General features: G+C 32.1%; 1 protein-coding gene across 7 annotated transcripts in view; it reads right to left on the bottom strand.

Moving 5' to 3' along the window:
• The window catches only part of tinc (transmembrane protein tincar), a 147064-nt gene that overhangs the window by 45298 nt on the left and 75198 nt on the right, over positions 1 to 26568 (bottom strand). For all 7 annotated transcript variants that reach the window (XM_087410345.1, XM_087410315.1, XM_087410337.1 and 4 more), the window contains one exon: positions 3987 to 4071. The gene's annotated coding sequence lies outside the window, so the exon portion shown is untranslated. The remainder of the gene's footprint in view (positions 1 to 3986; positions 4072 to 26568) is intronic.

The raw sequence follows: 26568 nt of genomic DNA, 5'->3' as shown, positions 1-26568 counted from the left end.
TTCTCTCAGTATTTCATAGTCACGTTGTGCGGAAGCGAGGAAAGTCGCGGATGTGGTTATGCTAAAATATTAGGATGGCACAAAGCTTTAAATTTCTTTTTTTTTGCTAAAAGCAAAACTAAATTTAAAATAATTTTTTTCGTATTCCACATAGTCTGCAAATAAATTTTTTAGCATTTCTTACATATAGAACATAACAAGGACTTGTTGAAATTTTCAACGCATCTTAATTGTTTTATAAATATAGTATTAGTATTTTTCGCAACAATTTTGACAAATTTATAAATGTCATAAATATGCAAGTAAACTAGTCTGCCAATTTTTCTCTCATACAAAAACTTAATAAAAAAGTGATAATTTACAATAACTCTAATTAGCAATTAAGAAGTGTTTCATCGTCTTATATTGTTTTATACTATTAAGTTATCAGTTTTAATTACGTGGACCGCGTTACATTTGTGAAATAAGGTGCCATTTGTCTCGTCAGAACGTGAAGTCAGAGTAATTAAAATATAAATGTGCAGTTTTCAGTTTAGGACTTAGTGGAGGGCATTGGGCATGCCTATACCTGTTCGGTTACGAGCTGGGTTTTGAGCCCCTCGCGCTTGACTTCTCCGAGTCTGGGGGTTGTAAAGTGCAAAGTTTTATGATCGTTTTCGTTGGATTCGTTCCGCGATAAAATTTCAAGAAGGGAACGACGAGAGTCGGTGCGTGCGAAGAAGCACGTGCGTGACCGTATCAGGGACCTGAGGCATGTATTCGCCTTCCTGTTTCACGATCTGAAAATTTATAGTTCCCCCGCGTACAACTAGCCATGAAATCCCCGTTCCACAATGGCGGACCTTTCCTTCTGCTTCGTCTTTCTTTCGCGAGCATATTCGATATCTGCGTGGTTTCTAACGATCATGATTATATAAAGTAAAAATACGTAAATATATAATAAATGTTAAACATTGATACACATAAATGATACGAAATTATTTTAAAATGCGTTATACAATAGCAATCTGTTTAATTAATATACAATAATAAAATCATATGATTATCATATGAAATACAGTGAAAAATATTTATGTAAAAATATTTAATGTAAAAAATATTTATTTCAGGGAAAAATTTGATTATAAAAATCTTATCTCTGTGAAAAATAGAGTTAATTAGTAATTTTATACAATGAGCACATTCTGTTTTAATATACAACGAAATTCGCGTATTCATGATCTAAGAACTAAATTTTTCAGCTCTATACTTTATTTGCGTATATATAATAAAATTTTTATTTTCACTTTTTTAAAGATAATATATTTTAATATTGAGAATGACCCAATTGGGATCGAAACGTATGTTTATGTTTCAATAAACTGTTTGTTTTTTTAATAATACAGCATTAAGACCTTCCTTGGTTTCGTTCTATTCTTATTATATTGATTTTATAAATTATTTCAGCCTTAATTTTTATATTATTTATAATATATTTTAATTATTATATATTTTTTAGGTAACAATAATTTCGAAAAACATAATATAAGTTATTTTATATTTTTTAAATAAATTGTTAATTGATGTTACCTTTTAAAAAATAAAATGTTCTTTAAAGATATCTCCCCTGTGCGAGTATTTATTTTTACATTAACTGTAAACATTTTTAGAAAGATCCTGTGGATAATTACAGCATGATAAATAGTGCTATCTGTATGGGGATCCGTAAGCAGAAATTTTCATGCTTTTCACCTGCTCGTTGAGTCGCTCTTACGCGGAAAGTGGAAATATTAATTAGCATCCAGACGAATCCACATTATACGGTAGTATCAAAGGAAATGTCGAAAGAGTTGAGTTTTGTAGAGACCCTTTATAAACAAAAATTTACACGAATGCGTTTCAATAACATAATCGATAAGATTTTCTTATAAAATGTATCGTGCTTAACTTAAATGATGCCTAATTAGAAAGGAGACTTTAATTAACTCTTTACCACATTATTTCATAATTTAAAGTTCATTAAAAAAGACTTTAATAAATATCTTGTTAAATAGTTTTTCTGTTTTTCTGATAACTCTGCTAATAATAAAACAAAAGAATTAAAAAACTTTTCTTGATATAAATTTTATTCCTCTTTCTTAAACAATAGGGGAGAATTCCGACATCTAAAGAAAAAGTTAAATAAAATCAACGATTTTTTATAAATCTATTAATTATAAAAGTCTTTATTCAAAAGATATTCCAATTATTTAGCTTTAAATTACAATAATTAACTCTTATATTTAAATATTTATCGGCTTTTTTAACTTTTTTCTTAGACATTCACAATTCTTATATTTTTCTCCATCAAAAGTATCCAAAACATGTAATTTTAAACGTATTTTAAATATAATGTGTTTTATGCATATGTGTTTTATAATCTCGTGTTGTAGTACGGCTATATGTATAGGTATAGGACTATTTGAATGCAAAAGATAAGTAGCTATCACTATTCTAACAATATTGCAATCGTATCGTCCGCATTCACCTTTCGTATTCCCCAACTCTTCCCTACATACATTTTCAAATATTGAAATATACATTTTATATACATTTTCGTAAAATAGTACGAAAAATAATATAATTTTATTGGAACATATATAAAAAAATGTGATTATAATTTCACATATAAAATATGTATTATCAAATTAATTGGAATACTTAGGGAACTTTATCAACGCTTTCAACTTTAAATATTCAGTAAAATATTGGCTCTTCAACTTCTGTGGTATTATCTAAGTGATAGAAGCCGCTTAAAATTAGCTTTTATACTTGAAGGATTATGCTTGAAAGTCGCTAGCAGATTTTGAAAATCTTTCGTTAAGTCCACTGAATCGTCGTGGAAGCGTAAAATCCTCGCGCACTCGGCTAAAACTTTCGTTCAAGCACGAAGCCTAGTCGAATGGATAATAAAAAATCTGCAATTAATAGTATATTTAAACTGTATTTGTAATTTAATTATATTTTACATGTGAATATATTTCCAAGAAAAGATATACTTTAGCGCCTTTTTCGCGGATGTACTATTTCTGATATATTTAGCATAAATCGCTTATGTCTCTTGATAAATACTGATAAACTGCTTAGAACGTATCGTGTTTAATTTAATTAATTTTGTGAAAAGATAAAAAGTTATGACGAACCAGATTTTGAATTACAATTGTAAAATTAAATATAAAAAATTTTTTAATTTTATTTTCACAATAACCGTAATGATGAAAAAACTGTAATATTTTTTTGTAATATTTCAATTTTAGTACCTACATATAAAAAAATTTCGCTTTTATTAAAGACTCAATGTGTGTAAAAATTTCACTTTGTGTAATTTAATGATATATAAATTTTCTACAATATTACAAGTAGTACTCTCTAAATCTAAATCAGTGGATAATTACTAATATCAGTGTCAAGTATGCCATTGGTAAATGAATGAAACGTGAGATCTCTAGCTTTATATTATATGATTCTTTATATTATGTGATCTAACTATAACTTTATTTTAGTGCATAAATTCAATGAATATGAGAGAATTAGTATTAGAAGATTCAAATTAATTAATGTGCAAATATCAATACTTTAGTTATATAATGTATGTTATATAATGTTCAAACATTTTTCCTTTTTTAGATGAACTTCACTGATTATCCATTGCCAAGTATGCCACTGGATAATTAATGACTATCCACTGATTCAGATTTAGGAAGCATAATATACGCTTTATATACATATATGCACACACATATTTTATTTATTGAATTTTGTTCGTCTTTTACATGCACGTTATATTTATACTCTTTGTATATATGAGTCTCACAGAATCCAATTACAGCGTGTCGATTTACTGCTTGACTTTGCGAGAACTTCACTTAAAAACTTTTTTATCGGAAGATTTAGTCGATTGGTCGATGGGGTAGGTAATTTAGATTTTCTTCAAGCATGAAATCGATATTTAAGTTACCAAAACTTACCAGATTTCTGTCGAGTCTTCTAAAGTCTCGAGTACGCTTCTCCACTGTAATCTCGAAGATGTAGCATCTTTGGCGATGGCAGCGCCTGAAACATGTAGTAACAGAAGGACATTTAGCAAAATTTCATTAATAAACTAAACTAAAATGACAGTAATATAAAAATATCAAAGATATCATAATAAAAATAAAATATTACATAATGGAAATATTATATTTTATTTAAGATATTTAAGAGTTAAAAGATCTCTTAATAAAAGATTGGCCACAAACTTGTCGAAAATAATTTATCGAAATCATTGTGTACGATCTTCTGTCTACATGTTCACACTGACATCTATACATTTACACGTAAGCACATATTAATTTTCATACTATATTTACATTGCAAGTACATAGACGACCAGCAGCTTCATTAATCAGGTGACTTCATGATGTTGTTTGCATGGGATTAGATAATATTTGCCAGCAGGTCCTGTTTATTCTGGAGCAAGAATGCTCGAAGAGAGTCAACGTGATTCGCACGAATCCTTTGTTGATCAATAAAATTTGGTGCTTACATAAGCCGGATAATGAGCTTGTACCCGCTTGGACAAAGGCTACGTTAATTACGCCCCATATGCCCGCATTTATGGCTACATACATACGTAGGTTTACATAACTCGTGCTTCGCATTTACTTTTATTGTGCCGCAAATGAGTTGCTTTGTGCACATATCACGATGCGCATTACCGTAAATGCGTCTTAAACTTCGCCGCATACGAAAGCGTAGCGTGGATTTTAACATATTGAGCCCCGTCTCTCGTACAAAAGCGTAATTGACCGTATAAAATCTTTTTAATCCTTCCGTAAATTACTGTTACAAGCACAGAGAGAAGGATTAATGCTTCCCGTTCCTTTCTATTACGACATAAAGATGACAAATGTGCAAGTCGCTTTCGAGTTTTTTTTTTCACAACAAAATTAATCTCTGAAATTTATAAATAATTTCCAAAACTATTTTCAATTGCTATTAAAAACAAAGAATACATAGAGAACAATAAAATTATTCTCTATTATAATTATTAGAAATACTCGGACTTTTAAATTATCTAGCACTTGACAAATATTATAGTTTTGTTATTACGATTCAAAACTGGAATGTCTCTTTCTTTCTCTCTCTCTCTTTTTCTCTCTCTCTTTTTTTCCGTTCTTTTTCTTTCTTTTCAATGGCAACGATCGATTTCTCAAAAAGAAAAATAACTGTGCCATTAGTCTGATTACGGTTTCGTATTACTTGGTTTGAGTACCACCTGAGCTTTTCTAGGATGGCGTTTGGCCATTGTACGCTCTGGTAAGCTTGGGTCGAGAAAGGTATAAGCTGGTATAGGTAGTATAAGAAGGTAAAACCACGAGTTCATTAATTTTACCCCTCAAGGCAAACCTTAAGTCACACAAAGCACGGCCGTACATTAACACGATGCACAATACGAATAAATATGCAGAATGGTGAGCGAACTTTGAAAATATACATTATGCAATAACAATTCTATTTGAGTACAGTAGAAATAATTTTTAATCATGTTTTGGATCAGAGAAGCGTTTCATACTGCGTTAATTAATTAAATCAATCAAGCCTGCGCCGAATTAATTCCATGAAATAATACAATGGTATTTAGTACAAGTTCGTTATTATATCGATACAATAAAAGAAGATATATTATGCGTAATTCATAAAAGTATGAAAAGAGCTAATCCGTCTCATTAACCAACTATTTATTTCGTAATTATTATAATTATTGTTATTACAATTACCATTGTCGATATTATAATGAAATTATATTAATAATCAACACAAAATATTATCTATATCCTGCCTACGTAAAGAATAGAATGGAATAGATATATATATGTTGGTATATGAAACGTATAATAGTATGCATTTCTCTAATTTCTCATATTTTATAGAAGATTTATACAGTGACTAAATTCATATATCGATTCATTCTTTTTATTTTCATTACTGTTAAAATATGTGTGTGTGTGTGTGTGTGTTAATTTCTGATTTTTCTAATATAGTTTATAGAAACAATAAATCAAATTATTAAATTGTGTATAAATATATTCTGTGCTCAATTTCAAGTCTCTATTTTTAAAATAAAATAATATTACTATATAATAACAATAATTACATTTTAAATAACAGTCTTGATGAAATAAATAATTTTTTGAATGCAGATTCTGAACGAAACATTAAAATACCGGAATTATATATTAATTAAATATTATATATTAATATTAATCGACTGTAATATTTTTACCGTAGAGATCCTATCAGTACTTGTTATCAACAGCATGTAAACAAGTAAAGCGAGAGTAAAAATATTATCCAATAAGTATTAGTATAGTAACGGGCAATCAATTCACGATATTTATTAATCATGCAGGAAATTATCATGACTCTTCAAGTTCCAGCCTCCGTAAAATTTTTGCGTATCGCAAATCCGAACGCGCCGGTAATTACATCACTCGCAATAAATCAAGACCGCGCGCCGCTTGGCATTAATTATCCGTCACCGTGTAACTGAACGGTGCAGCACGCACAGAGTGGCAAAAACTTCCTTCCACGGTGAGAAGAATGCCTACTCCAATAAAATGCTCGTACAGCGCTGATTTATTAGCCATGGCTCCCGTCACACCACACGTTACAGATACTCGTACAGATCCAGCAAGAATTATCAAAGTGAAAAAAAAAAAGAAAGTTTTATTGAGGAAATTATAGTGCAATAAAGTTCAAGAAACTGTTGCCTATTTCTGTTTTGTATGTGAATCACATAACGGAAGTTTTAATGAAAAAAACACGCTCTTAATATCTATTAAAGAATAACTTTTATAAAAATTAATTTTGTTATATAAAGATTTCTGTTTCTATTTTAGAGAATTTTCTGTAAAATTACATTCTCGATATCGCTTTATTTCAAAGTGACACAAATAAGAAAATGTGATTTTCGAATTATTATTATAAATCAGTTAAGTAAAATTGTTAAGTAAAACTACTAATAATTAAAAGCTACTAACTTAGTTTTATAAAAAAATTTTCAAAATAATTGCGAATAAAAAAAAGTGATTTGAAAAAGATCGTTAAAATTATCATAAAAGAGCGATTTTTTTTAAAGGTTTATTAGAACAAAATTGACATAAATAACATTTGATCATATTAAGTATATATATATTTTTTCTTTGTTTATATTATTGTTCATCAAATTATTGACTAATTAAAAAAACAATTTTTTTCCTTTTCTGGGAAACTTAATTTTTTTATGTCACTTTTGAAATAAGAGGACAGTGTCTTTTATACTGTTTTCTTCCCTTTAGCGTTTTAATGTCAATGTAAGTATTCAATTAGACAAATTCGATTATCGAATATGAGTAAACCAGTATTTATAATATTGATTATTAGCGTCAGTGAGTTCAATCATTCATGTAACAAATAAAGAGATTATCTTTTATAATATCAATCAATCTACACATTTATCATCCAATAAATATCGCTTTCAATTAATGATCACTTGTAACTGCTCAGAAACATTTGTTCTCTTGAACATGAAATCGTGATACAAAACATTTAATCTTTCACGTTTATATACAATGTTATTAATAATTTTAAAGCGCTTGTTGCAGTCGATATGAAAATCGACTGCAACAATCGGCGATTGTTAGAATGAAAATGGCATTCTCTGATTATAATATCAAACTAATTCGGCAAATAAAATTTATTTATCGTGTGTAAGTTATAAACCCTGTACTGATCCCAAAAGTTTAACTCGTAGTGCAATCCGCTGTAAATAGAGTTTGAATACTGATAAAATAATCTCCTGGGAATCGTTTATCATGCAAAGCGACAAAATACAACACTAGCGACCAAATATGACACAACGATGTCTCTGAATTAACGCAAAGATTGCAACAAAAATTATTCATGTATGTTTTTGCAATACAATTGATGCTTATCAGGATATTGTTTGTGTAAAAATATAAAAATTGCAATTATTATAATTTTATTATAATTATTTATTATCATATATAAATAATAATTGCTATTTTTTCATACAACATAATACTTAAAAAAATAATTCGAGACCGAGCTTAACGAAGAATTATTTATTATTCAGTATTTGAGATGAAATACGACAAAATGTACTCGGAAAATTCTCTCTCGTTTTAAATTTATCTCGTTAAAAAAAACTGAAGATTCGAAAACGTAAGATCGAGATAGATTTCAGACTTCAGCATTTTGCCGAGTTTGCGACTTTCTTCCAGAAACTAACGTCTTTCTGTCTCCCTATTCCCTGTTCGTCTCTTCTTCCGAAACTCGCTCTTTTTTTGATTGTTCCAAGCTATCATTTGTCAGGTTTCATCTGGTCAAAGAAAAGTCTTTTATTATCTGAGATGTAACGTACACCTTCATGATTGAAAGATAAGAGAAACTGAAAGAATGGACAGATTTCGGAGTTAATTTATATAAATATATATGAAAGAGCCTCGAAAAAGTGTTAACAATTAATGACAGCACATTTTTTTTACGGAATTCTCCTAAGCAATATAGCGGTCTTTAAATCACCAATCGATAAAAATCTTTTGGTACAAAATCTTTTGATATTTAATAAGATGCTAACTAATAACTCTCTCTTTATTCTCTCTCTCTCTCTCTCTCTCTCTCTCTCTCTCAGGTTTATTTTTTTTTAATACTCTACTCAAATAGGAAGCTAACGTTATTTTGACATTAAAATAACATCTTTAATATCATTTTGACATCAAAATAATGGTAAATAATATCAGCTTGTTATCTGAGTAATAATTTGATAAACTAAAAATTTTGTGGCCAAATTTTTTTATAACAATGTTGTTTTATAAAAATAAGATATAACATTCGAATATTTAGCAAGAAGCAATATTTTTCAAGTAGTTTATTTTTTTCTACTTATTATCTTTATTTATCGTAATACATTAGATAATATACACATTTAAAAAAAAATCTTTTTTATCTTAAAGTTAATGATTATTATTGCGTAACATCTGCCCGCAATGCTTACGTTTCAGCTAATGTATTTCCCGAGGGAAACGATAACTCGAAGGTCCATTATTTCGTGAAATAATCAGAAAGCGTGAAAATTCGAAAGCGGAAATCGAGATGAGTTTCGGACTTTCGCCGAGCTTGCGGTTCCGCGATTCTCGCTACTGTTCTTCTCCTTCATCCCCCTCTTTTTCGTGATGCCTGTCTTCTCCATGCGGGCGCGCCGAATTCAACATCGCCACAATTTAAGGAAAGAAGCGGCCGGGAAAGAGAGACTGATTTCGAAGAGATTTCCCGAAGTTGGCGGAGAAAAGCTTAAAGCTCCGCAGGCGGGAAATGCTGATTCGGAATTCTCTCGGTGGGGACATGGACGGCGGGGCAATGCGGTTAGAAGTTTTCGAGATTGTTTGCCGTGCTAGCCGGAATATAAATCGGGCTTAACTCGTCGGTTCCCTTTTCGTATGGTTAGGCAAATGTGGCTTTTACGAGCACCGGTAAGAAAACGAACGTTTTTAATTCACTCGGCTTTTCATCTTTCCTCACCACCCGCGCCGTTGCTTGAATTCTCAACGGAAGGAAAACCATCTACTGCTCCGGTTACTGACGTCGTTTATAAAACACCATTTTACATTATTTTCATATATTAGTATACATTATCTTATATTAACACATCGACATCTTACAATCTTAACTTCAGAACTATGAAATATTCATAACATATTCGTGTGCTTTCTTAAAATACAAGACATTTTAAAACTTCTCCCATGTCTCATTCCTTTTAAGTATCAGTTCATAACAATATCACAACAAATCGGAACGTATATATTTTATTTTTGCACGTTTCTATTTTATGAAAAGTTTACGTAATGTTATTTTGGAGATATGAAAATATTAAGAATATGCATTAATTGAATGCTAATAACATATTAAGCAAAATTTTCTGATATTTTTTTCAGATGAAGATATTACTCTCTTATTTCGAAAGTGACATAATCAAAAAATTAAATTTCTTAGAAACAAGGAAAATATTTTTTAGCTTAAAAAAAATATTGCTTAATCAATATTGATAAAAAGAATACATTAATTCTTAATATGAATGTTATTTTTGTCATTTTTGTTTTACAATCTTTAAAAATAATACTTTTTGAGTTTTGATGATGAATTTTAATTAAAATTAAGGTAATTACTTCTAATGAAATAATATTTATTTAATTTTTATACTTATTTATACCCGCATGAAGTTGGCTTATTTGTGAACTCATGAATAAGAACCAATCGCTTGGTAAGTAAGTTGCATTTCGAAATCCATCGGAAAAAAATGTCGCAACCTCATTGCTTTTAATTATACGCACATTTTAAATTTTCTTTTGCATACCTCTTGTAATCAAGTTATTAAAAGAATAACTTCAGGGTAACTAATTTCATATTAACTTCTCAATCACGAGCAAATTAGATTTAACTAGTCTCAATCGATAGGCTTTTGTTTGTACATTCCAAAACAAATCGATTTTTCGTTTGCATACCTTTAGTTAAAAAATTATTAACAATTATAATAAGGATGGTTGATTAGAGTTCAAATCGCAGTTACTATATTCAAAATGACATGAATCGATAGGTTTCGTTTGCACATTCCGAAACAAAAATTGATTTTTTTTCATCACCATAATTTTAAATATATTAGGTGTTGGAATTAATTCGTAGCGTTTTTTAATGAAAGAATGTTATTTATTTCACATGAGCATTAAAAAATACATTAATGAAAGTACTTCCCATCACTTGTAAAACGCTACGAATTAATTCCAACACCTAATAGTAAATGCGATTTGAATTTATTTACCTAAGTCAACCTCAAAATTTTGATTATTAATAACTTTTTAACTAAAGATATGCATATTCAAACGAAAATCTATCGATTGAGAAGTTAAATCGAGTTAAATCTAATTTGCTTGGTTGGAGAGCTAGTGTGAAATTAGTTCCCCTAAAATTGTTTTTTTAATAATTTTTTTACCAGAAGTGTGCAAACGAAAATTCGAAATGTACATGTGCAAACAATGAACAAGCTACAGAAAATCGAACAAGCTACAGAAAATTAATTTTTTTTTAATTTCGAGGACTAACTTCACACATCTCATTCATAGGTAATAATTCGAAAATTATAATAAAATCATGTATCACTTTTGAAGTAGAGTATTTAATAAATATAATATAATATTAAATATCTACACAAATATTTAGGTACGTAAAATCAATTAATTGCTACTTTCGATTTATCTAATAAACGTTTACTACACGTAATGCGTATGATATTTGGTGAAAATGAAAACGAAAATGTACTTTGCACTTAAAGTTCTGAATTCTAGAAAGGACGAAAGATCTTTAAGAAACGAAGAATAGGAGCAGGAAGAAAGGCGGTTGCTAATGGAGAAATGTGTATTGTCTGGGCCGGGGAGATAGTTACTTATATGTCCATTTGTGTGAGCGTCTCGTCATCGCTCTACGATATATTCGTGCAAATGATCATACATGTGCACACACGTACATAGACCGAAGAAAGGAACTCGCTTGAAAGGGTCCCGAGATAGAGGTAAGGGGGCTGCACTGTGATAATTCTAGAGCCCTTACCGTCACGACCCATCGTTTGGAGCCCTTCTCTCGGCGCCCTCGAAAGCCCCTCGCTGAGGTTAACTGTTGCCTCTTTCTCGTACGGCAATGCACATCGTTTGACACGTGATGGACTAGCGTTAATTGGGTTCGATGGAACTCAATACCAATGAGGAGCAACCAATCAGGAGTAACTTCACTTTCGCTCACAAGTTTGATGACAATGATGCGAGCAGAAACACATTCGTAAATCAAAAAATTGAAAGATAAAAGAAATATTTTCGAAAAAGAAAAACAAAAAATAACGTAAAACAGATCATTAAAGTAGATAATGTAATAATATGAATTTAGATGTAAGTTTAAAATATATTCATATTTTAAGATGTAATTGTATATCTACTACAAAACAATAAAATTTTCTAGATTATAAAACAATGCTTTCATTAATTTTCCTAATTTACATATTAAATTAACTCTGATCAAAGAATTAATTAATTATTAATATTTAATTATTAACTTTCTAATTAACTATTAATCGGTACATTTTAAATAATTTATTAAAGTTATTAATACAGTCAATTAATAATTTCGCTAAAATTTGGTCCCAACGCAATAAAGCCTCATGAAATATGTGCGTCTGTTCTTCCTTTTAATTAAAAATCCAGAAGATAAACCTTCCCCAATGTAAGGATAACAATGTGCATTAAGGAACTACTCGTTAAGGGACGGCAGTACCGACGTTAATTTATCTCGCGATGTTCTCTAGTGAAAGTGATACTAACATCATTACGAAATAATGGCATGATACGACCGTACCTTGAATAGGATTTGTTACAGACGTTGCACATTCTTTTCAATTTGTCCATTAGTACAGCTGCTATATAAGAACATTTCCAAAGACCTTTTCTAAATTATTTACATGTACTCTACGTGTCTATATGTATAATTATAAAATGTAATTTAAATAAAATATCAATCATGTACGTTTTGGATAAAGTTCAGTTTTTAATTTTTAGACAATCGAACGATTGATTGATATATTTTGCAAAACGATCAAATTAACATCCCTCATAACGTTGTTCACACGTGAACGCGATCAATACAGGTTTCGTAGGGTAGACCAGCAAAATATGAAGAGAAAACGGCAGCAAAAAGAGAAGAAGAGAAAAGTGACGAGAGAAAGAGAGAAATGAATTATAAGGGAGGGCTGGCGGCAATATTATATGTCGGAAAGTTAGACTTGAAAAGCAAAACGAAAATTAGTCCTGCAGATCTCATTAGCATTGTTCTCTGCAAACGTGCATGCCAAAATTATATTCAAACTGTGGCAACTAAAGAAGAACGAAATAATCCGCAAGTCGAGTTGGAAAGACGGAAATTGTGGAAATGTGATATGGCTTGAATTCGACCGTTTTTAGGCGTGAAGGGATTAAGGAAAGGTGAAAAGGGCGGAGAAGTGAAGCGACGAGGGCTGACACGATAGCAAGACGATGGGGTTGAAGTCATAAGACTTGGAAGTTCGAGCGATCAATTACGTTAAGTTGTTACCCTAATCCTGAGTTCTGTAAGTTACTACGGTAGTGGGACAGATATCTTGCGAAATTTACGCTTTGACTAATTCTTGAGATTTATGACAGAATAATTTCGACTTTAGCAAGCCTACGAGTGCTGTGTACATAATGAGTTTCAGTAAATGAAGGAAACTATTTTAATGATGTTGGTACATTTTACGTTAACCTCGTGCTGTGTTATATTAATTTGTATGTTATAAGTTTGTTAATAAATAAATTTTTACATTTTTACATAAATTATTACTGGTCTTAAAATGATTATTACTCGATCTAGTTTTATGTCAAAATTAGAAATGTAACATCTCATTATTATTATAAATTAATAATCAATGATAATCATTGATATTTATTGATACTGATAAGCATTTTATAAATGATATTTACTTGTTCTGTGTTATATTAGTTGTTATTTATTTATAAAAAGTCATCAATATTTTTTGTGAAATAAAGGTCTGCGTAGCGATATTTATGATAAAAGCCGAATTTCCAATATCAGTTTAAACTTCATTAATATGTGGGATAAAATTATATTACATTGAATAAATGTATTACATTAAATATATTAACCCTAATCGGTTTTCGCTCTGAAATTTCCTTAACTGACTATTCGCGGTCTAGTATACCTTAATTTAATGAATCATTGCTTGAAGTTAATATAATTAAACGATTTTTTTTTCCTTAGATTTTAAAAGAAAAAATCCAAGGAAAAAGAATATATAACTTAAAATTAGGTAAAGTTGTAAAAAAAAATTATAATAAACAATTTTTCACAACAAAGTTGAAAAAAAATGTTTGGGATCACATATACTATAACAGTTAGAGTTAAAAACACATATTTTATGTATATGTATGAGCAAAGATTATATTTTTCATCGTAAGATAATAGCATTAATTTATTGCACGTACAATTAGAAATGCCTAACATAATATTTAAGAAAATTTAATTTAAAAAATGATTATTATTTTTACATAGATTATACAGCATCTTCTTTTCAAAACTTTATTCTCCTATATGAAAATATTTTACTCTAATATTTTTTGTATATAAAGAACACTATAGCGCAAAGCAAATTTACACAAATTTTAGAAAATGGTACATATATTTTTCATTTTTTCTATTTTTTTATTACATAATTATATCAATCCTTTTTACTTCATTGTTATTAAAAAGTGTTAAATCACAGTTAGTGATTGTCATTTTTTTATTCAAGGACAATTAATACCGAATAGCGATATACATCAATCCGTTTGACAGGAAAACCACATGTACGAGAATTTCACTCGTACCGTACAAAAGAGGCTAATAGATATTTGACCTCGCGGTTTTGGCACGACCAACAGTAACGACCGAAGCCATCCGACTCTCCATTTGCCTAGTGAAAGAGCGATGCGTGAAGGGTCAGAAGATCGAGGATCGTCGATTTGTACAGTCAGCACCCAATTTGCATTTAGCTTATGTCCCACTTCTCAGAAAGCAAGAAGACGCAATTTTCGTTTGATATCAAATCGAAAATCTTTACTGGAATTAAGAATGATTTATGATAAAATACAGATTTGCGAGCAGCGCAAATAGAATTTCTCTAACATTCAAATTCTTCAATATCTTTACTATAAGAATTTTAACGAAATTTTTAATAAAAATCTTTATATACATTCAATACACACTTAATTTTCTTTAGCTAATATCTCAAAAAATTCGATTTTGTAAAATATTTTCCTATTTTAGATAGAATATAACAGTTTGTGAATTAGTTAGTCTTATATAAACAAGATACAGACATAGGTACGTATAGTTTATTGTTATTTGGAGCGATAAAACGATGTAACAAGATTGTGTCTACAAGGATATGTTTGGGCTTATACTTAGTGGTTAGAGAAGGGTTTGACCCGTGGTATTGGTCTTTCGAGTTCAGATCCCTGGACTAGCCTTAAACGAAACGTGTCTAAATTCAGCCACTGAATTAGATTTACCGATCAGTTTGTTGAGGCAAACAATTGTCTCATTTGATACACGATATCCGAGTTGAACACAAGTATCGAGCGAAAAAAAAAATTATAAATTTAAAAAAAAAAGAGGAAAATTACAAATATTGCATTAATTATCTTTTTCGGCGCTTATAAACATTGAAATCGTCGCAGAAGAATTTTTCATTAAACAAGGCGTGTCTATTAAAAAGTTTCACAGCGACATTTACTACACCGGTTAATTTCCACCTCTGACGAATGTAAACGCTAATTATTCAACTAAACCGGACGATGTTAACGAGCGGCTATAATTTCGGGAAAATTAGAGAGAGAGATGGAGTAGCAGGATTTTTCCGCTGTGAATGAAAATTAAAACCGGAGCAAAATGAAGGGCGACTAGGCGGGAAAAAAAGAGGCGTATGCAACCTGCCGGCACAGTCGCGCAAAATTGCCGGCAGTGTTTTCAGTCGACACTCGGGGGTTGTCCGTTCCTCGGGTTCTCGATTTTTCCCGTCTCTTTTTCTTGTGCGCGGGAGTGGCTAGAGAGAGACTTTCCGCAGGATGAGCCAGGTCAAGTTCATTCCAACGTCCGAGAACTCTTGGACGTCGAGCATTTTTCGACGAGACTTTCCCTCCCATTCTCTTGCTCTTTTCTTCTCTTTCTAAAAAAGTCTAAAACTATCGTTGGAAAAAAGTCCATTCTAAATTAAGAAAGAAGAAATTCAAACGACCTCAAAAATCGAGTCGAATGCTCGTTCCCGATGACTTTTTTTTTTTTAATTTGAAAGAAAAAAATAACTCTAATGTTGAAACATTATCCGCCTTCTGAGCACCACGTCGCAATGCAGTATTTCTAAATTTCATCGTATAGAATAAGATTTTATAAAAAGTAAAATATCAAAATTTATATATGAATGAATGATACAGTATTTTGGACAATAACGTCAATATTGTATATATTGCTTAATTAAATTGCGCTTTCTCAATTGTTATTGATCCGATTTCTAGAAATATATTTCGCGAGAAGTTTCTTCCTCGTCGAGTGCTGAATGCTGAATAAGTGCCTTACTTGGTGAATATCTAACTTTGCTTCAGCTTCCCACTTTGCGCTTTGCACTTTACCTTCATCATGTTATAAATAAAATTTGCAAAGAGAAACGAGATGTGAAGTGCTAGGTGAGAAACAGCATTTCGCGAAGTAAGATCTCCCATAAAGCGGCGACGTGCATACATTGAATTGTTCCTCGTCGTCGATCATGAATCATCCTTGGCATCCTCGGTATATCCGATACTCGCAAATGAAAGTGTTCTCGTGACGGGGATCGACAACGAAGGATCGGAGGACTGAAGGACTGAAGTAATCCCGCGATGGGGAAAGCCTGCACTTGACATTCAATAGATTACCGTACATTCGAACGCGCCGACAACGAAATCGCATTTGCGCGATGACGAAGGCGACAAATCGAGAGCCGCGTAATGCTGGTCGAATCGCATTAAGGCGATAAGATGAGAGTCAGGAGCCGGCGTTCCTGAAGCACTTCACTGCCAACTAACGAGAGCTACTCCCGCGAGAGAGGACGGAAACGTGGATGCGATCTGACGTCGATAAAGTTCGTCCCCGTTTGTTTCGATGGTCGTGCTCGATACTGCGAGAAACGGGAGACACGCTGACGACGATGGCGGAGGATGCGCAACGGATGCGCATCAAGATCGATGCACACGACCGAAACACACGTCGGTCACGCAACCGGATTGCGGCACACCCTCGGCAACGGACGGTTGGTCCATGGACTACGACGATAATACGATTACCGATGCTCCTAGCCGCGTGATATTCGCTTTGGGAGGGTTGGCTATTAAGTTGTAGGTTTCGCATAGAGCATACATTTTAGTCACGTGATTTCAGACACATTTATATAATTACTACATGCCTTTACGAATAATTTATCCGGGTGCATAAATCATTCGTAAAGGCATGCGGAAATTTGTTCACTGGTGTCCCACAACACTGATCTTTTCATACCGTGACTTGTATAAGTTGGAACTGTAGGAGAGAGGACACCTAAGGAAAAAAATAAAAAAACAATTTATTTATCGATTATTAAAAGTCTTTATAAAATACTTTAGATATTTAGCTTTAAATTACAATAATTAACATTCAATATTACCAATATAAACTGTAATTTGTGAAAAAAGAACGAAATCCTTGTTGTTCGAAATTATTCACTATCAGGATAATGAGGAATCGATTTTGTTTTTAGTTTAAAATTATATTAAAGTATATTAGGGTATATTAATAAATAATTATTGTAATTATAAAAACCAAAGCCCTTTAAATCACGACTTCCATAATTAATAAATAATCGTAAATTTTATTTAACTTCTCCTTTAGATATTCACAATTCTCCAATTCTCTTTTCTCTCAAAACCATCGAAAATATGATATTTACCTTAAATAGCGTATGAGTTCTATGGTCACGTATTACAATGCACTAAGCGTACATTGGACAATCATTAGATGCGAGAATGAGACATTACCATTACTCTAATACTTATATTATAATAATACCATTTACATTTACCTTGTGTTCGCAATTTCCCCACTCTCTCTCCTATCAGTGAAATCCGAAACGCTTCCAAATAAAGCTGCCTGTATTATTGTAAAATATTTTAAGGGTACTCGATCATTTATAATTTGAATAATTAATCGATAATTTGATTATTTTTGATATTGAACAGAATTCAACTGCGGAATTCGGTTGCTAAAATAATCCCGAATATTCTGAATATTTAAACCGTACCGATATCCAAAATAACATCTGCTATCTGAAGTTTTATTGTCCTTGACCTTAACTCGAATCTCCTTTTTAAATTTATTTTTAAATTTCGACCAACCATATACTTTTCTATTTTCAATTCAAATTTAAGTTATTAATTTTGTTATAAAAATTAAATACACCACACATGAAAGTATCATAAAAGAGATATTCTCAAATTAGACATTTATATGTGTATTGATAAAACATGCGAATTATAAGAAACGTATATCAAGACGGCTGTATGAACATTAATATACGTTCACTGATAACGTTATCGAAACAGCTGTAACTCGTATCTTATGATTTACAATCCCGACGTTAGTTATCGAAATACCACTCCCATCTACAAGATAGTCCGACATTGTGACTATATTTCTACTTTATATCTCGTTTGACAAATATATCATGCTTCTCTTGTCGGCAAATCATTATTAATTTTACTGTGATACTGTGGAATTACGAAACATTACTCAACTTAATCTCGCTCAATCTTGACCACAAATAGTCATTTTGAAACGTTCATTAAGAATAAGACACAATGAACAAAAACGCGAATTATATTGATTTTTTGGATCGATCTTGCGATATATTTTAAGAAATCCTTGCACATGCAACCGCAATTCATCATCGCTTATATCAGAGCATTGCACAACATTTCTTAATTATATTTCACCAAATACAATGCTTTTATAACATTTGTGTTTTCAATCTTATTATTTGAAATGGCATTTGAATGACATAAATTCTTGTTATAATAACAAATGTTATAACAACAAATAAATCAATTAGTATTTAGTATTAAATGTATTTATTTATGTATTATTGAGATACTTATCAAATCGACAATATTTTAATAATATTCATGTATTATTGAGATATATATCAAATCGACAATATTTTAATAATCTATTTTATATCACCAAGGGAAAATATGTATGTACGATTCTCTCGCGTAAACTAGGAACTAGGAACTGGGACATGCTCTATTTGCATGCAATCGATTGCAGACTGCAAACATCTGTTGCGGGTACGATTTTTCCGCTTTACGCCGCGCAATCCCACCGCAATCTATTGCGAATTGCAAGCGTAATTGTGAACCTGTAAACTTTTGAATACTTTGCATCGCGATTGCAATGGGCTGCTGTTACGGCTCGTTTTCCAAATGGACTCGACGTGATTTCCATGAATTTGATAAGCGACGTTTGCGTGACATATCTGCGCAACATGCGGCTTTACAATGAAATTGCTACTGATAAGCTTTATATGCTTTTCGAAATGTTGCATGACGGAAACAGACAAAAAAAAAATCGCTGAAAAACGAAGGAAGTTCTGCATTGCATAAGACTGTTTCTCTGAAATAGATGTGCATTTCAGATAATGGAACAACAATTAATTTGGTATTTCTTAAGTAGTTTGAATCCGATTTGCTTGGAAAGGTAATCTAAACCTTGTTATCGAGACCTCACGGCAAGTTCAAGTCTCGGAAGTTCAAGTGTAAGTGCATAAGAGTCGTGTTATTAAACCGTAGGGAGTATAGCAAAGATTATTGCCTGCAAGCAAAGAAAAATGATAAAAAGAACATATAAAGTCGAGTATGCAGAGTGCCCGAAGAAGCATCCAGTTTATAAACCCCATGATAGCTTCTCTTCAGAATAAATGTGCATCTACCATGTAGCGTACAAAAGATCGCACGATATTAAGGCAAAAATATGAAAAGATGAAAAAGTAGATATGACAAAATTTAAAATTGCTTTACGTCATGTTCTACGTAAGTCATGCATATAATATTTTCGAATCAATGAGAAAGAGCATCATTTTCTTTAAAAAATTTTCATATTTGAGTTGTACCATCCAACTTTAGATTAAAGTTAGTTGTTTACACCTAATTAAAGAAATAATCTACGTGTAAAGTACCTAAGTTACAAGGTAGGCGACTTAAGTAGACGAACAGTAACGAATTACTTCCACCTCTCATTAATCATCGGTTAAGTTGGTATAAAGTGGCAGTTTCTGTATTCTAAACGCAGACTGGGGCGTAGACTCGAATGCTGGTGTTCAGGTACGCGCTTTAAACCCGCCTCACGCCGCCACTGATGGACTCATTAGCAAGGGATTCTTCGTTTACTTCCACCCTATCGATTCTCCGTACCGTACCTACACCACGAGGCGTCGCACAACAGCGCCTTCTTAATTGATTATAAAATTGCGACGAGGTCTCTCGTCATCAGTAGATTATCCATTGTGGATTAAATCAATGATTCATCACGGGGGCTCGCCATCCTGCGGGTTCAATGGCCTTTTGTTCCGACCAAGTCGATTTCCGCTGTCTATATAGCTTGAAAAAAATCGAGTAAGTTCCTTCTACATTTCCCCATAGGCAGGCACGTAAAATGTCGATCCATTTTCCAGCAAAAGCTCGCGCGACGACGAGACATTTCGAGCCTTTCACCGCGACGTTACGTTCCACGGATATTCACGCCGCAAAGACGCGAACGCGCAGCGTTTCACGATCCCGCTTCGAATGCAAGCCGATACACGGGGGTAATTGTAGTTTTCGACATGGGGGGGTTGCACACAAGGGAAAGCGCGAAATGATGATTGATCGCTCGCGCGTTGCATGCGGAAGGAAATTCCTGGTTATCTGAAAGCGAATTTGCGTCATTCACTTTCAGTCATTTCGAAATCAACTATTCAAGAAAAGTGTAAGGAATAGTTTCGTGTAGTTTTGCGAAGATATGAAAAATGGAGTTGGCTAAGCATTCGTTTTTTCGAATTGTTATTATATAAACTGTTTATGTTTCTGCATCATAATATATTTACGTTTTGTATTAATTTATACACACACACACACACACACACACACACACACACACACACACACACACACACACATACACACATACGCGCGCGCACACATATTTAAACATAATAACTAAATTAAAAGGTTTGCTTAAAAAATAAGAAAAAGCTTAAAACTTAAAGCTTTTATAAAAGCTTTTGTTTAACATTTTTTGGAAAATCATTTGATTAACCAAACTAAATATTAATCTTCTTTCTTTTCTCTTTTCCTCATGCTATTTTGATATAAATTGTTTGTGTTTCCATAATATTTGAATGAATTTTGTTAGGTATATTCATTTATAAATTCAATCAACAATAAATTAAAAAAAATAATTTTACTTTTAAATTTTTTAGACAATCGCATATTCGAGTAAACGTCCCATTAATATCTTTCTCTCTCTCTCTCTCTTTGAGATGTGAATGATTAAAGTTATAGATACCCATGAGAGTTTCATATTTTAATTTTCCCGAATAAGAGAAGTTCCTGCAGACAATTGAAATGCAAACGTGTTATTTGCGTTATGTCGAGATGATCTCTTGAAAGAATCGGCATCATCAAATCCATGTTATCCTCAGAACATAAGGAGGAAAATCACCCCTTCGAATACGTAGCTCGTTTTCCGCAAAATTCAAGTCTCAAGTTGAAATTCGCGCGCGAGAAGGGTTAAACGTTTATCCCTCTTTTGTGACATGTCCCGTCTCTTCGCCACGCTCTGTCACCCGCGTGAATAAGCTAAGGTAGTAGAGGGATGGAGTGACGAGACGGAGGAGAAGGAGGTAAAGTAGCGGAGGAGCAGCAAGAAGAAGAGGAGGGAGGTGACCTCCTAGGATCTTGAACGTTACGAGAGGGAATTGCCGGAGCGTGAGGGGCTGTAAAGTGCGTGACACGCGTGACAAACGCACCCGGATTAAATGCCGACGCTCGAACTGCTTTTCTGCTTCTAAAGGATGCCTGGGAGTCATCACGCTCTATACAAATGATTTCGTGTCGGCGACGAGTTCAAGATTTCAGGATTGAAATGTAAGAGCTTGTAAATCTCTCCAGCATTAATCGCCTTTATTTAGATATAAAAGCTTTAATCTAGATATGAAAGGTTCGAATACGAATTTTTTTTAAATATATGCACAAAAATTCAAGTAGAGTGATTACATATATATAAATATATGTTATATTTTAACAGTTATTACAGATTTTTTTATGTTTTAATACAAAAACTTTGTAACGGTGTATATTTTTTCATACGTTATATTTTTCGGATTGTTAATTTTGCTGTTTTTTCTGTTCAAATTTACTATACCGTTATATCGTTAATGTGATCAAAAAATAAAAAATTTTTTTAGAAAAAAGATCTTACATTAGTAGAAATGAAGTCATTAAATATCAAAGAAAAAAATTTTAAATAAAAAATTAGTAAGAAAATAGATTACATGTTAGGGAGGTAAAATAAACCCGAAAAGAGCAACAGGATTAAAACGTAGAAAGCAAAGTACTCTTGTACTACTGTTTTATACCACGTGAAAACGTAAAACTTTCTTAAATGATAGGAAAGTCCCTGCCGAAAGCCCCTCTATGTTGTCTTTTCTGAACAGCACATGGATTTTCTTTTCGTCGCCAACGACTTTCATGAAATAATAAAATCCTCTCCTGTATCAAAGCCCAAAATCCTGAGGAAATGATATAAATTCACTGTCAGTACATTTTTCGTTGCCTCGTAGCTTTACGTAATCTTTAAGACTTTTCCCTTGCCTTTATTACGCACATCTTAACGTGGGTAACGTGGGTAACTTTATTCTCGTCGTCAGAATCCCAATATTACATCTCCAACTTACAAATCTTCATCAATAATGAAAAAAAGAAAAGAAAGTAAGTTTCGTAACGAACAGTCGGTAGTACAAAGAATAAGTAAGAAAAAACATAATTAAGTATATTTTCGAAATTACAGGTGCATCATTGAAATTTAATTAAGCGACTACTTTGTATCAGATTCTCAAAAAAATACGTATTCGCGAGATGTAAATTTAATTGTAGAATTTTATTGTTATATTAATAATAATATCTCAAATCGATATAACATTTGCATTGTTTAATCTCATTAATCAGTCTAATAAAAATTTTTTTCTTAGACTCCTTTATATAATTTATTTAGAATTTTTATCTAAATTTCAGAATTTTTTAGAATTCTTATATAACCATAACTTTTTAGAAAATTTCTTAGATCTTTTATAGAGCTCTTTTCAACAATACTGAGAAATAATCTTTTTTTTATAAAATTCTTCATTATATATACTTAAATTCTAAAATATTTTAAAATTTCTCATTCTCTAGTTTTTAAAAAAATCTTATAAAATGATGAAATTTGAAACATTTTTTATAAAAATTATAGAATAAAAATACTTGGAATATATTAGAATTCACATAAGTATATGAAAGATTCCAAAAAAAAGGCTTTTATAATATTTCTGAAAAGTATTCAAATTTGTATAAAAATTCTGAGAAAAATTTTCACTAAAACAGCTTTCATAAGCTAAATAACATCTATAAGGTTTACATTCAATTGCCACAAAGCCAGAGTGATTTGTTTGTAAATGGTGGTATTGGAATGGAAGCAGGCATGCATACTATTTCTTTTCATCTTTATATTTTGTTCTTTCATCTTGGAAGCGAACGGATATAGCTCCTGCGATTATTATTCAAGTAGAATTTCTTCTTTACTTTCGTGCATCATCCAGCATTATTTCGATATAGAGAAATAAAAGAGAAATATCCGACGCTTTGATACCTCAAAACAGCGAAAAGAAAACTGTCAAGAACAGAAAAATACGAATCTTTTGGTGCTCGCGGTCTACTTTTTTTACTTTTTTATTTTTTGTAAAGCATCGTATTGCTTGTAACCAACGTACTATGATGATAATCCCAACATCAGCGTTCCAATTTTACAAAAGAACATTCAGTAAGTAATATTAGAGTCTCCGTTCTCTTCCGAGGTAATCAGCTCCATCAAACTTACGCCCTATTTCCCGCGAAAGCATCTCGGCCATCGTGAAGATAATAGAAGCCTTTACTGGCTTCAATGATGTTAACGATTCGCCAATCATACCGATAAATCAGAAAAACGTGTGTCAACAATAGAATTTCTCTCTCGCCGAAAGTATGAAGACAGTCTTGATGCAAGACTTTTCATTTATTGCAATTCTATGATCTGATTATGATTTTATTATTAGTCATAAATGTAGTATTACGATTTATTATTATAATGACCTAGAAATTGTAAGCTGATAAAAGATCAAGCATATCAAAAAGGAAAGAGAAAAATAAGTATACTGTCTGTACAGTTTAATAGTTCATTTATATAATTGATTGACAAAGAGAACCGATTCTCATCTTCATAGATTATCACTCTTCATAAGATACAACGAAGATGTATTTTTCGAATCGTTAGTACATACCTTGCGTGACTGTGGAGATCAGACAAGACCCTTCAAGCCACAGTACTTTATCTTCGTTACGTCGAAAGAATCTCTAAGTTTAAGGCCACGTTCTATCATCCCTTTCCTCGTCTCGTATCTGTCTCACGTAATAGGTACTGCATATATTTAGTATAATACGTATCGTCCTGTTATCACTGCAAGTGTATTTGCAGCTATTTGTTAGCAATATATTAGTAATAATTTATTCTTTATTGTGCATACATTTCGTGATGTCCTTTGAAGCCTTTGGATCCTTTTATTTTTAGAATCTAAAATATTTTATAATATTTACAGTTTTAAGTGATATTGTTGTGTAAAAGCATAGAATCACAATTTAGATATTTTAAATGTTGATAGCTAATTTGTATTGATAATCTGCATTTTTAAAACGTATTTTTCATGTTTAATCATAATATTTGACGATTAAAAAGTCTAAAAATTTAATGTCGTTCTCTTTAAAGATAATCACATTCAACTGTTACAATTAGCCGTTTAATAAGCAGTTGTGTCATTAAATGCATTTAATGCAATTTATTTACTCGTAAATTTTAAAAATATGATATAAAAACTATATTTTGAATCTCACTCTTTTATAAATTCAAAATAAATCATGTAAATATCTATTAATAATGATAAAAATACGTTTATATCATTAGTATTTAAAATAACTTTCAAGTTTTCTACTATTTCTTACAGCTCACTCTCACGCATTACAATAACGTGAAAATGTGTCGAAAGAGTATATAACCATAATTTTACAGAAAGTTAATAAACGTATAAGCACACGGAAGAATATAAAAAGTATCACATATCTTCGTACACTCGGGATACATATCTTCATACGGTTATAAAAGCGGCCGAGGAAAAAAAGAGCAAAAGAGAATGCCGGCTCCCCTCGCGTTGTGATGTAGTTTTCTCGAGGTTATAGGACATTGCCAAGGTCATTGCACGGATCACAGTCGCCCACGCCCGTCGCGTGGAATAATAGATCAAGCTGCAAGGAATCCTTCGAAGGATTTTCCGCCCTCTCCCAGGAACCATCTTCCGGCGTCAGTGGTCCGTCCTATGAGTCAGCGTGTCACCATGGCTACAGAACATCCCTCGCCCTGGAACGCTGGATGTAGGTGCATGTACACAATTTTCACCCTCTCACCCTCCCCCTCCCCCCCTCTCTCTCTCTCTCTCTCTTTCTCCTCTCTTCTCTCTCTGGACGTCCCGACGCTTTCAGCGTCGACGCCGCCTGACCCTTCGATATCCCGCGACAATCTCATAAATGCGAGATTAATTGCGAGCGTATTTAATTTTAACGTCTGCACGCAGAACTGCACGCTGGTCGCGTCCGCTGAGAATTGTCCGAGAAAATTCTCCGTCTGACGGAATTATCAATGCGTATCGTAATTGCTTTCGCTTTCATCCATTCTCGTAGAACCGGGATATGTGTGATATTTATGTCGGAAAGAAACGCGGTTTGTTATATTCGTCGTTTCGATGGATTCAAAATATGATTAACATTTTCTGCTGGGAAATGAAATTCGTCGTTGAAATTACATTTGAAATATGACGTGATTGTAAGAAATTGTATATTGTCACATCTCGGTTTATTGTGATAAGTTAGAATACTTTTGTGAAACGAGGTTACGACGTATATAAAGGACCGCTTTATTTCAACGACAATCTGATGTCGTTTATAAATAACGTCTTAATAAATAGAACATCGAAACTGTCGTAGCGCCGATCTCGCTGCGCCAATCTCGTTCCGGCGAAAACTTATTGCCGCCGTATAACAAATCGAGCGTAGTATCGTGTTCGAGAATACATTCCCGTTTGATAGAGAAAGTGTCCGTTTCGCGTATCCTACGACTTTGTAGACCAAATGGAACGCAATAAAGTCATCGACCATTACGACACCCTCGTAGAAATACAGCTAGTACTCAGTGTCTCGTCCTATTTCCTTAACGGATATCAAATGAATATCAAACGTTGTTTAATATTTAATTATTGCGGTAATTTTAGTGATGTCGTTCTCACAAATTATATAGACGTTCTTCCTTTTTCCCATCAGCACACTTAATAAACGTATTTTGCTAAAGTAATAAGTAAAGAAAGAAAACTTTTGCAAGAATAAGCACAAGCAAACAATTCGCTGTAAATAAAAAAACAATGTCTCTCTCATTACATTGTGATTTCAAGCAGTACGCAACAAAGAAAATATTGCAAAGATTTTTAATTTATATAGCTACGCTGTTCTTAAGAATCGTTCGTGAAAT

The sequence above is a fragment of the Acromyrmex echinatior genome, chromosome 1 (genome assembly GCF_024713525.1).
Source record: "Acromyrmex echinatior isolate Ae372 chromosome 1, ASM2471352v2, whole genome shotgun sequence".
In the NCBI taxonomy this organism is placed as follows: Eukaryota; Metazoa; Arthropoda; class Insecta; order Hymenoptera; family Formicidae; genus Acromyrmex; species Acromyrmex echinatior.
Note: the sequence above shows the minus strand (reverse complement) of the source record. Positions and strands in the feature narration are given on the sequence as shown.